Source organism: Ambystoma mexicanum, chromosome 2p, assembly GCF_040938575.1.
Source record: "Ambystoma mexicanum isolate Mex_15411 chromosome 2p, UKY_AmexF1_1, whole genome shotgun sequence".
Lineage (NCBI taxonomy): Eukaryota > Metazoa > Chordata > Amphibia > Caudata > Ambystomatidae > Ambystoma > Ambystoma mexicanum.
Genome location: NC_090923.1, coordinates 1,052,693,271 through 1,052,706,091, shown reverse-complemented (window position 1 = coordinate 1,052,706,091; position 12,821 = coordinate 1,052,693,271).

Sequence of the window (12,821 nt, the reverse complement as noted above, 5' to 3'; positions counted from 1 at the left end):
CTTGCAGGGTAAGGTTTCTGCAGGCGGAAGAAAAAAAGGTTAATGATCGTTTGGCTGGACTTCGGACTTCCTCCTCACTAATCGCCAACTCTCCGAAAGTCCAATGTCCTGGTGAGCTCTCACCTTAGGCGTATAAATGCTGGGCTCTCCATCCTGCGACTTATGCAGGGGTGCGTGGGTTCCAGTTACGTCACTGGCGATCCGCAAAGTCTTTTGTGACCTTAGAAGTGGCACAGGTGCTGAGATGCCAAAAGGTGATGCCGCCGTTACTGCACGAGCGGATGCCAGTAGGTATAAAGAGTTTATAGTCTTGAAGAGATGGGCACCTTTAATGAAGTCTTTGCATTGTCTTTTTCAGGTGCCTGGATGCTGATGGCGTGGTCACTGAGAGCGTGACATGTGCGGTTGTACGTAGGTATGGGAATTTCAATGACACCTCTATAATGTCCCTGGTTTTCTGTTTTCAGGTCTTGAGATGTTGCAGGCGTTTTCCCAGTCGCGGATGCACGTGGGGAAACACGTAAGTGTTAGGCTTTCTTGCAGTCTTTAATGGCACTTAAATAATGTATTTTCTTGTTTTCAGGTGCCGGGCTGCTGCGGTTGAAGAGATCGTAATATGCGCACAAAAGCAGGTAAGAAAAGTAAATGCGGCCGCCTTCACCCGATTCCTACTTAACAATGTTCTTTGTCTTTACAGGTGCCGTTAGGCTGCTGAAGAGAAGGCCGTGAAGAATCCGTGAAAGCACAGATGGATCAGGTAAGCGAGCGTGGCTGCGAACGTGTTGCAACTTGCTAACCTTATGTTTCTTTTGCTTGCAGGTTCTGCCGGTGTCTGGATTCCTGGATGGTAAGTATATTTCTCGTGTCTTTCTTCCACAGGTTGCTGAGCTGAAGCTGGAGATGTCACTGGAATGCTGGAGCTGACTCGGTGAGCGTCCTGCTGCAGATGCAGAATAACGCGAAGCACGTTTTCCCAGTCGGGTGTGGTTTAAATAGTGTTGGAGTGATTGGGTGTCTTCTTCCTCAGCCTCGCCCAGGTAAAAGTGTTCCTGTGTTCCAGAGCTAAGGAGTGGCACCAGCCCCACCCAGGTAGGAAAGTAGTCCCAGTTCAGGGAATAGTTCCTCCCAGCAGAAGGCTGGGGACTTCATCCTGCCAGCATTTGCAAAGGTGAGTATGCAGCATGGTCTGCTACAGGTAGGTCCACCCAAGCACCTTTGCAAGAATTATGAGCCCGGCGCCCCTGGCGCCGGGACTGAGGTTCCTTATGAGCCTGGCGCCAGAGGCGCCAGGACATGGTCAAAGGGCCCCAATAGGGGTTTGCTGGAGCCGGGGACGAGGGTCGTGAGCCTGCTTCCGGGGATGCTGGGCTTGACTTGGCTTCTCGGGAGCAGTGCTCATGACAGCACCTCCCCTCAAGGCCCCTCCCAAACTTGTCTTCCCCGGAGGTTTTGGCCTATTGGGAAAAGTTCGGTGGAATTTTCTGACTAGACGAGGAGCATGGACGTGGTCAGAGGGTTCCCATGATCGTTCTTGAGGTCCGTAACCCTTCCAGTCGATCAGATAGTATAATTTTGACTTGATGATCTTGGAGTCCAGGATGTTTTTAACCTCAAATTCAGGTTCTCCATTTACTTGAATAGGCTCTGGAGGTTTATTCAGTCTGGTTCCAGGTTGCATAGGTTTTAGTAGAGATACGTGAAACACCGGATGTATTTTCATGTGGGATGGCAAACCCAATTTGACAGCCACTGGGTTTATTATGGCTGTAATTGAATATGGTCCCAGATATTTTGGGTTGAAGGTGTGAGGTCCTTTAAGTGATAAATGTTTGGTGGATAACCAAACTTGATCTCCAACCTGGTATTGAGGGGCGTCTCTTCGGTGTTGGTCTGCTCCCCTTTTGTACCATTCTTTAGCCTGTTGTAGGTGGATTGTCGCTTCTTTGAAAGCTTGAGTGATAGCATTGTGAAGTTGATCCACGGCAGGCATTCCAAGATCTTGGGGTGGGTCGAGATTGGAGGTTCGAGGATGAATCCCATATAAAATGTAAAAGGGACTTTTTCCGGTTCCTGAATGGATCAAGTTGTTGTAAGCATATTCGGCTATCCAAAGGATATCTTTCCAATTACTTTCCGACTGCTGTAGCATACAACGTAAATATTGTTCCAGAGTTTGGTTTGTCCTCTCAGCTTGTCCGTCGGTCTGGGGATGATGGCTGGTTGAAAGTCTCACATCGATTTGAGCTAAACGACAGCAACTTCGCCAAAAGTGAGAGATAAACTGGCTCCCCCTATCTGAGATCAAAACCAAAGGGAAGCCGTGCAATCTTACAATATTTTCAAGGAATTCCCGTGCTAGAACTGAAGCTGAAGGTAAGCCCTTTAGTGGAACGAAGTGGGCCATTTTAGAAAACAAATCTACAATTACTAGAATAGTGTTGTATCCGGAACAGGAGGGTAAATCGGTGATGAAGTCCATGGAGAGGATATGCCAGGGATGTGGCGGGATGTCTAGCGGATGCAGGAGACCCGCTGGTCTTTCCTTCTGACCTTTGTTTTGGGCACACACACCACAGGACATCACAAACTCCTTTATGTCTTTTCTCCATGACGGCCACCAGAAGTGTCTCTTGACTTTTTCCGAGGTTTTGGCAATGCCTGGGTGGCCCTCCATCAAGGAATCATGGTAGCAAGAGATTACCTGTTTTTGTAAATCGGCATGTGGTAGGAATAGTAGTCCCTGAAAATAAGGCAGGTCTTTTTTTTTATGATGAAGACCTTTCCCTTCAGTTGCCAGTTTTGTAAGTCCGAAGGGGTCACAAGTTGTTTAACTTTTGCTTCGATATCTTCGATGGATTGTGAAGAAATCAGGCCTAGGATTCTCTGTTCTGGAATTATTGGCACAGGTTCAGGATTGACAATATTATCTCCCATTCCAATCCGGGAAAGGGCATCCGCTTTGCCATTTTTGTTGCTGGGGCGATAAGTAATTACAAAGTCCAATTCAGCAAAGAAAAGTGCCCAGCGAAGCTGTCTGGAGGACTGAGCTTTGGCGGTTTTCAGGTATTGTAGGTTTCGATGATCGGTGATTACCGTGACAGTGTGTTTGGCTCCAAGGAGATAGTGCCGCCAGGCCTTGAAAGCGGACTTAATTGCTAAAAGCTCTTTATCTGTGATGGTGTAGTTAATTTCAGGCGCCGAGAACTTGCGAGACCAGAATGCCACGGGGTGCAATTGGTTAGTTTACGGATCTCTCTGTGATAGAACCACCCCCATTGCTAAGCTGGAGGCGTCGGTCTCAACGATGTAAGGGAGGTCTGGGCGTGGGTGTTTCAGTATGGGTGCTGAGGTGAACTTGGCTTTTAGCTCTTGAAAGGCCTGTTCTGCTTCTGTTGACCACTCGAAACGTTTGTTTTTTCTTAAGAGGGCGGTGATGGGCTGCACCACTCGTGAAAACTCTGGAATAAACCTGCGGTAAAAGTTGGCGAAACCTAACATGCTTTGGACACCCTTCACGGAAGTAGGTGATGGCCACTTGATGATAGCGTCCACCTTTCTTGAGTCCATGTGTACTCCTTTGGGTGTCAGAATAAAGCCTAGAAATTCGACCTCCGTGACGTGAAAAACACATTTTTCGAGCTTAGCAAAAAGCTTATGTTGGCGGAGTTTTTCAAGGACGGCTCTAACATGTTTCCGATGATCTGCTTCTGAAGATGAGTACACAAGGATGTCATCTATGTAGACGAATACGCAAACATCTATGAGTTCTCTGAGGACATCATTCATAAAATACTGAAACGCGGCTGGTGCATTGCATAGTCCGAAGGGCATCACTTGGTATTCAAATAGTCCATACTTGGTGCGAAATGCCGTCTTCCATTCGTCGCCTTCTTTAATCCGTACCAAGTGGTAGGCTCCCCGGAGATCTAGCTTTGTATAAATGCAGGCGTTCTTAACTTGGTCAAGGAGTTCCGGAATCAGAGGTAGGGGGTATCTATTCTTTACCGTTATCTGGTTCAGGGCACGATAATCAATACAGGTTCTAAGGTCACCTTCTTTTTTAGGTACGAAGAACAGAGCCGAGGATGCAGGAGACTTTGATGGGCGGATAAATCCATTGGCCAGGTACTGGTCCAGATACTGTCGCAAATGAAGATTTTCAGGCTCGGTAAGGGCGTAAATTCTACTACAAGGGGGAGTGGCTCCGGGTATCAGGTCTATTTGACAGTCGTAAGATCTGTGGGGAGGCAGGGTATTAGCCTGTTCCTTCTGAAAGACATCTTGGAATTCTTGATACTCTGGAGGCAATTGCGGTCCTTCGGATGTTGCTACAGCTAGGCCTATACTGGGTCGAGGATAACAAGTAGGTGCACACTCTGGGAACTGTATCGTCTTTGCTCGCCAATCAATTTGAGGATTGTGTTTCTCCAACCAAGGGATCCCCAGAATAATTTGGAACTGAGGGGCCTTGATCACATCGAACACGATTACCTCCCGATGTCCATCTTGGCCTAATAACGTCACTTCTGTCGTGGTATGGGTTACCGGTCCGGAGGCTATTTCCGTACCATCCACTGTGGTAATGACGTCTTTAATTACCTTAGGACAAAGGGGTAGGTTCATCCTGGAAGCCATCTCGCGGTCTACATAATTTCCAATCGCTCCGCTATCAATGTATGCTTTAATGGCATGCAAACGATCCAGTCATTCTGGATTTATGAGGACCATTGACATTATGAAGTGCGAGGTCAAAGAACTGGTTTTTACGCTCGGCAAGCGGACCTCTACACTTGTCGGGCGAGGTCGTTTCCCGGCTCGGTCTTTTCGGAATTCTTATCAGAAGCTCCCACTGCCTTCTTCGGAGGTTTCACCGGGCAGTCTCGGAGGAAATGTCCTGAATTTCCACAATAGAGACATAGGTGCAATTGTCGTCTCCTGTCGTGTTCTTTCTGGGTTAGGGGACCCTTTACGACCCCTATTTGCATAGGTTCTACGGCTTCAACTCCTTTGGTGTGAGTTAGTGGCTTAGAGAATACTCGAGTTTCGAACCTGGAGCGGTCTGCCTTTCTGTTTTGTAGTCTGTGATCCAATTGGACCACTAAATCAATGTACTCTGAACAATCTTGAGGGGGATTCACGACCTGGGCTAGGACGTCTTTGAGTTCGCCACGCAAACCCCTGTGAAAAAGCGTGATCCTCTTGTCCTCGGGCCATCTGGTTTCTACGATTAGTCTGTTAAATGACGCAATATAAGCCAGAAGATCCTGATTGCCCTGCCGTAGTGAAAGGAGTTCGTTGTCCAGGGTCTGCCCCTGGGAATGTCTTGCGAAAAGTCTTTCCATATTGGCCTGGAAGGCCTGGAAATTGCGAAGAATCGGGTCATCCTGTGTAACCAGAGGGATCGACCAATCAGCGGCGCTGCCGCTAAGATACGAAAGCACAAAGGCTACTTTAGTCTGATCAGTCGGAAAAGCAGCTGGTCTACAAAGAAAGTGCAATCGGCACTGATTTATGAACACTGCAAACCTCTTAAGGTCACCAGAGAAGCGTTCGGGCGGAGCCAAAGGCACATTTCCGGGCAGATTGATTTGAACAGGATTGGCTGAAGCCGCCGGGGTATAGGTCCCTCCTGAATTAGGTAGAGGGGTTTGCCCCGCTTGTGTTTGTAATAACTGTCTGGCGAGGTCATCGGTTCGTTCTTTGGACATAATCAATTCCCTCCTCAGGGCATTAGTTTCCTGGCGGGCAGCATGTACTTCAGCTCTTAATTCCCCTAGCAACTGGGCCAGTTGATCAGTGTCGGTAGTTTCCATCGCGCCTGGGTAGGAGGTTATTGGAGGGCTTCGCATTCTGTAACGCTCACCTGATTCCCACGGAGGCGCTGGTCCCGGCTGAACTGTTATAGTCTCTTCAATTGAGAAGCGTAGAGCTTGGATGACTCTCTGGACTGGGCTTCCTCTTATTGACCGTCTGGCTTGCAGGGTAAGGTTTCTGCAGGCGGAAGAAAAAAAGGTTAATGACCGTTTGGCTGGACTTCCTCCTCACTAATCGCCAACTCTCCGAAAGTCCAATGTCCTGGTGAGCTCTCACCTTAGGCGTATAAATGCTGGGCTCTCCATCCTGCGACTTATGCAGGGGTGCGTGGGTTCCAGTTACGTCACTGGTGATCCTCAAAGTCTTTTGTGGCCTTAGAAGTGGCACAGGTGCTGAGATGCCAAAAGGTGATGCCGCCGTTACTGCACGAGCGGATGCCAGTAGGTATAAAGAGTTTATAGTCTTGAAGAGATGGGCACCTTTAATGAAGTCTTTGCATTGTCTTTTTCAGGTGCCTGGATGCTGAGGGTGTGGTCACTGAGAGCGCGACACGTGCGGTTGTACGTAGGTATGGGAATTTCAATGACACCTCTATAATGTCCCTGGTTTTCTGTTTTCAGGTCTTGAGATGTTGCGGGCGTTTTCCCAGTCGCGGATCCACGTGGGGAATCACGTACGTGTTAGGCTTTCTTGCAGTCTTTAATGGCACTTAAATAATGTATTTTCTTGTTTTCAGGTGCCGGGCTGCTGCGGTTGAAGAGATCGTAATACGCGCACAAAAGCAGGTAAGAAAAGTAAATGCGGCCGCCTTCACCCGATTCCTACTTAACAATGTTCTTTGTCTTTACAGGTGCCGTTAGGCCGCTGAAGAGAAGGCCGCGAAGAATCCGTGAAAGCACAGATGGATCAGGTAAGCGAGCGCGGCTGCGAACGTGTTGCAACTTGCTAACCTTATGTTTCTTTTGCTCGCAGGTTCTGCCGGTGTCTGGATTCCTGGATGGTAAGTATAGTTCTCGTGTCTTTCTTCCACCGGTTGCTGAGCTGAAGCTGGAGATGTCACTGGAATGCTGGAGCTGACTCGGTGAGCGTCCTGCTGCAGATGCAGAATAACGCAAAGCACGTTTTCCCAGTCGGGTGTGGTTTAAATAGTGTTGGAGTGATTGGGTGTCTTCTTCCTCAGCCTCGCCCAGGTAAAAGAGTTCCTGTGTTCCAGAGCTAAGGAGTGCCACCCAGGTAAGAAAGTAGTCCCAGGAACCTCAGTCCCCCCTGGCGCCGGGACTGAGGTTCCTTATGAGCCTGGCGCCAGAGGCGCCAGGACATGGTCCAAAGGGCCCCAATAGGGGTTTGCTGGAACCGGGGAAGAGGGTCGTGAGCCTGCTTCCGGGGATGCTGGGCTTGACTTGGCTTCTCGGGAGCAGTGCTCATGACACCTGGGTATTAGCATCACTGATTTCCCATCCCTCTTTGCGCAATCCTTCCCTAATGAGATTCAAGTGTAACTACGCACTCTGTTCATTTTTACCTTGAATCAATATGTCATCAATGTAATGCACAATCTGCACATCCGGCTTGCATGGGATTTTATCCAAATGTTCTACCACCAGCCGGTGACAGATTTTTGGACTATGCATATAGCCCATTGGCAAACGATTGAACGTATACTGCCTCCCATTCCACGAAAATGCAAATTGCTCTTAGCATTCAACCGCAATCGGTACAGTGAAGAAGGCATTAGCCAAATCCAACACCGCGTACCAAGTACCCTCAAATTGCAGTACATTTTCCACTAGAGTCACCGCATCCGGTACTGCAGGTACTAGCAGAGGAGTATATTTATTCAACTCGCGATAATCAATTGTCATTCTGAAGCTACGGTCTGGTTTTTTGATAGGCCAAATCGTATTGTTCCAAGCCATGGTTACGGAACGCAACACACTTGCTTCAGCATACCCTCTGATGGTTTCCAAAATTTCCATTTGCCCCCCGGGCATCCGATATTGTTTGATGGACACTTTTTACGTGGCTATCGGAACCTGCACCGGGGCCATTCTCAATTGTCCAACAACTACGGGTGTACAAGTGAATGCATTCACCACAAACTGATACATTTTACCCCCTAATCCGAGGATCAATCCTTCCAAAATATCAAATCCATTAATATATTTGGTAAGGGGATCAATTAATACTTTATATGTATCACTCTTTAATTGACCAATTTTCATGTCAATTTCTGTTTGGACTGCCGAGGTTTCTTTACCTCCCAATCCCGTAATCATAAAATGTTTTCCTTTAAATCTGGAAGGGTTTCCATGTATTAAAGAGGCCTCCATCCCAGTATCAATCAAAGCTCGACCTCCTGTGTATTTCCAGAATGGCAAAATCATTTTATTTTTATATGAGGTTGTCTGTCCACCTTAACATGGGCTGTCGCTACCGGAGTTTGACCCTCATCCTATTAATTTTTAGAGTGTATGTATTTAGATTCTCTTTCCACCATTGCACTAAGCATTTTTCTCAAGTCAGTATAAGTTGGCTGGGAAGGAACCGATTTGTCGGAAGACTCATCGTCTCCCCCCTCTGGAGATGATCCAAAAGGATCCGCCTCCTTCATTGGTTTATGTACATCCTGTCGTTTCACTTGTTTCATCTAGACTTCATTTTTTATACAAGTACATGTCTCGCGTTTCAATTCCATCAATATCCTCTCCCAGCACACCATCCTTCAAAAAAGCCAGGAACATGGCTAGTTTAGTTTAGTTTAGTTTATTTATTTATAGAGCCCTCCGAGCCCTTAGGCAACTGGGCGCTAGTCTTAAATGTTGGGCAAATACAAACAGTTTATAGAAGATGAAACAACAATAAAACCAAATTTTGACAGGAGTTACAGATATACAACAATAAGGCAGAATTTACACGATTTCCGGATAAACATAACAAGTCCAACCTGTGGTGCAGGATTAAGAATCTATACATAAAATATACAACAAATTTGCCATATGTGGAAAATATACGGGAGGTGACTATCAGTACGTAGATAGACGGTGGGTCTGGATTCTTGCTCGTGAAGCCATGCTTTGATCTTTTTTCGGAATAGGTGAAAACAAAATCAAAATATCGAGGCTGAGTACCCCAAAAGGAAATACACTGAACACGGGTTACAAAGGAACATACGAAGATCTTTAATTTATACTGAATCAGTTACAAAGAACAAAGCAAAATCAGATAGCTATCACCCCTCAGTACAACACAGCAAACTCCAGCGTGGTTCGGTGTATTCAGTGAGAGACGCTGTACATTAGAATTTGTTGCTCTTTTATACCATTTGCGAACACGATGTCCAAACCTACTTCGGGTTAATATTCCTCTAACACATTACTGATCTAGGGTTCATGCCGAGTTCGGCTATCCACATGTAACTAGTTTGCCTTTAATACATACGTCAACAAGTCTACTCTGCAACTGTGTGTTTTGGGATTTCCCATGCAGGTCTTCTCAAACATTAATACAATGTAGTTAAACAAGTGTTCTTAGTTCAGTATTTGAATACATTGTTCTTAACATATGATCGCGGGTTCGTTTCATTGACGCGAGTAATCCTTTACACACAGGTCAGCGAAGGACAAGGTCTCAGTTCACGACCTCAACAAGTGGCCTGCAGGCAAGTTACATATTAATTACACACAGAGGTCAAGACAGCCATGTTGTATTTCGGAATGACATCGTCCACCATTTTCACTCACAGGGTGACTTTATAAAGCAAACCTAAAATGGCGGATTGACCTAAAATTGCGGCTTACATTGATTTTAAGGTCAGGACCTTGCAACACAGATTTTTCTTCGCAAGTGACTTACAAGCAGCTTGGCGTAGGGCAATATACATATATTCATTGAAATAGGAGGCACGATATAATTTCTCATTTGACAAACCCTCCTTTTGGCCTATGCCAAGTGCTAAACTACTTCGGATCTCCTTGCAAATAACTCCATGCATCATCGTCCATGCACCCTGAATCGCTGTCAGAAATATCTATTGCCATCAGGTCATTCGCTAAAATTTCTTTTAACACATATTCCTTAGAAGTTTTCTCTGGGGCATCCACTTTATGCCCTATCGTACCTATCGCTTGTGCGCAACATCCCCCTAGCATCGAACATATACTAGGTAGACGCTGAATACAACAACAAAGGAACAACAGAATTCCCAAAATGATCAATAAGACCGAAAGTACCTTCCAACCCCAAGATCGCAAGAAGTCCCAGAACCAAACGCTAAGATCCCAGTTTCCCTCGGGAACATGCACTTCTGAACTAAGGACGTGCAGATTCTGTATTGCCTTGAAGATAGTTGGGGAAGAATCCAGCACAAAAACACAGCAAGTGGACCCCACTAATTTACACACTCCACCACGTTCAGCCAGAATGACATCTAATGCCATCCGGTTCTGAAGCGCTACTATTCTTATCGCTTTCTGTTCTAATGTTATATTATAGAGTATGTCCGTGGTCCGGTTGATGGTTCCCTCCAGTACTCTCGCTAGTCTTCTGATATCTTCGGAATTCGCTATCTGCCCCCAAAATGGCACAACTGATTTTGCTATATCTCCCAAGATTTGTGCTGGAGTGTCACTGTTCTCGTCCCGCCGTGGACGAGCCTCTGAAACTTCGATCGTACTAGCTGTAAACACCCCAGGTAACAGGATCCCTAAATAACAGGTTCCCTGCCAATCCCTGGGCAACCATGGAAATGCTACATTACCGCAAACAAAGTAGACAGGTTTGCCTACATACAAAGGTGTGTCTGTCAAATTTGCAACATTGGCACAACCTTTAAAATCTCCCATTGAGTGAGTACCATTCCTCTGTATGCAAAAAGAAACTGAATCGGGCTATGGTTAACAGTGTAAGAAGGAGGCATGGCATCCTTATTGCCTATCGGAGCCATTTTAAAGGAAATCAAGGATTGGAAAGGACGAGACAGTCTATCATAAGCCCTAATAGAAGCAACGTTAGGCTTATTCCTATTTGTGAAAAGCGAGCATCCCAGGGGAGTCAAAACACGTTTCTCAAAGCTATTCAAATTAGTGCCATCAAAGTTCCCCGAGATGCTATTGTTCCAACGGCCAAAGAACAGTGCTCTAAGAGAAGCATAACAAGCAGTTCTCAAAGGTAAAGGATGAATATACCAACCGAGCCCCTTATCCCCGTGTTGCGGTAAATGTGAGCAGACCCAACAGTTAGAGTAATTAAAAATGGCATGCGTAGCACTCATGATAAGTTGCAGAGTATTATTGTGGTACCTTTGTCTATGCTGGGAGTCCCTAGGGGACAGAGTATGTGAATGTACAAAGGGAGTAGGAACAGTAGTTACATTTTGAGTCGGAAACAAGGACTCTAAAAGATGAGTTTCCTCGAGGTACCATAAACCTAAAACAGTGACTATTATAAAACCAAATATTATTATAAAAACACAGCAATACGTCTTGGGGGCCTGGGTGCATTGTCCATTGTCCCGGTTGGTCACACAATCATTTACAAGTCCCATACGAGCGGTAGCGGTGGCAGGCATTGTAGTCTTCAAACGGAAACCCCCAATGTTCGTTGCTGGCGACCTCCCAGCCGCGCAACTTCTTAGTCCTTCCACAACCCTAGCCAACAGAATCCCCTTTCTCAAATTTGGGCAAAAACAAGCCCTCGATGATCCTTTCCTTCCCGAATGCACAGCCGAACCGTGCCATAAATCTATCAGATGCACAGCAAAATCGTGCCGTAAGTCTATTTTGTTGAACGCAGATTGTACCTTGTTTTTGCCAGTACTGATTGTTCCGGAAACAATGTATCATCACTTCCCGTTGGAAGAAACGTATCAGAGACAAGTGAAGATGCCGAATTTGAAACAGCAGTTTCCGGAAACAAAACTTTTGGAGAGTGTAGAGACAAAATGGCAGGTTTCTCAAGCCTCACAAAAATTCTCTGATACACTCTCCGCGCTATCTCCTGCTTTGGGATTGTTGGTTGCAGTGTTAGCGAGGGGTTCTGTTTCTTCTGTATCGTGTGGCACAGAGTGAGGAAGTTTCTTGACGTGCGACGCGTGGATCCAATTCTTTCTTCCAGAAACCCGCACCGCCGTTTGCGTGACCAACAGGACCAGGAATGGGCCCTGCCAGCGAGGTGCAAGGCAGGAAGAGCGCTCAAATGCCTTGATGAGCACCCAGCTTCCAGACCATATGCTGTGGCCCAGGCCCTTGTATCGCACAGGTAAAGCCTCCCGCACCTGGTGATAAATCAAATACAGGTTTTTAGTCAACTGGCTGCAATAATCTGAAAGTAATACATTTTCAACATCTCTCAAAGATCTACATTTAGGAAGGTTCCAAATATTGGCAGGTCTCCCCATTACCACCTCAAATGGAGAGAGCCCAGTCTTAGTTTGAGGGGTTGTACGCATGGATAATAACACGATCGGTAAGGCGTCCGGCCATTTTAATTTAGTGCCGGCACACGTCTTAGCGAACTTGTTCTTGATGATACCATTGTGTCTTTCTACTAGTAAGGCGCTCTGAGCATGTCTGGCCGAATGGAACCGTTTGTCGATCTGTAATGCCGCACATATCAGCAGAATTACGGCAGCGACAAAATGTGGACCATTGTCCGACCAGATGACTCTTGGTAGCCCGAACCGTGGGAAGTACTCCTTTAACATGGTTTTCTCAGTAGCCATTTACTAAAAGCACAGATGACCACTAGTACGTACTTCATATTATTGCACCGTTCCATTTCAATAGAATCAAAGTGAATGACTTCAAAGAGGACAGAGGGTGGCCCAAAACTTCCCCTTGGAGTTGCTGTCCCCTTTCCCACATTGTGTTGTAGGCAAATCATGCAATCCTGGTCATAGCGTTGGGCAGTTTTCAAAATGTTGTCATTTACCCAAACATTCTCTAACATTTTCATTACTTTCTGGGCACATACATGCGTAGGACCATGGGCCATGATGACCATCATCATTA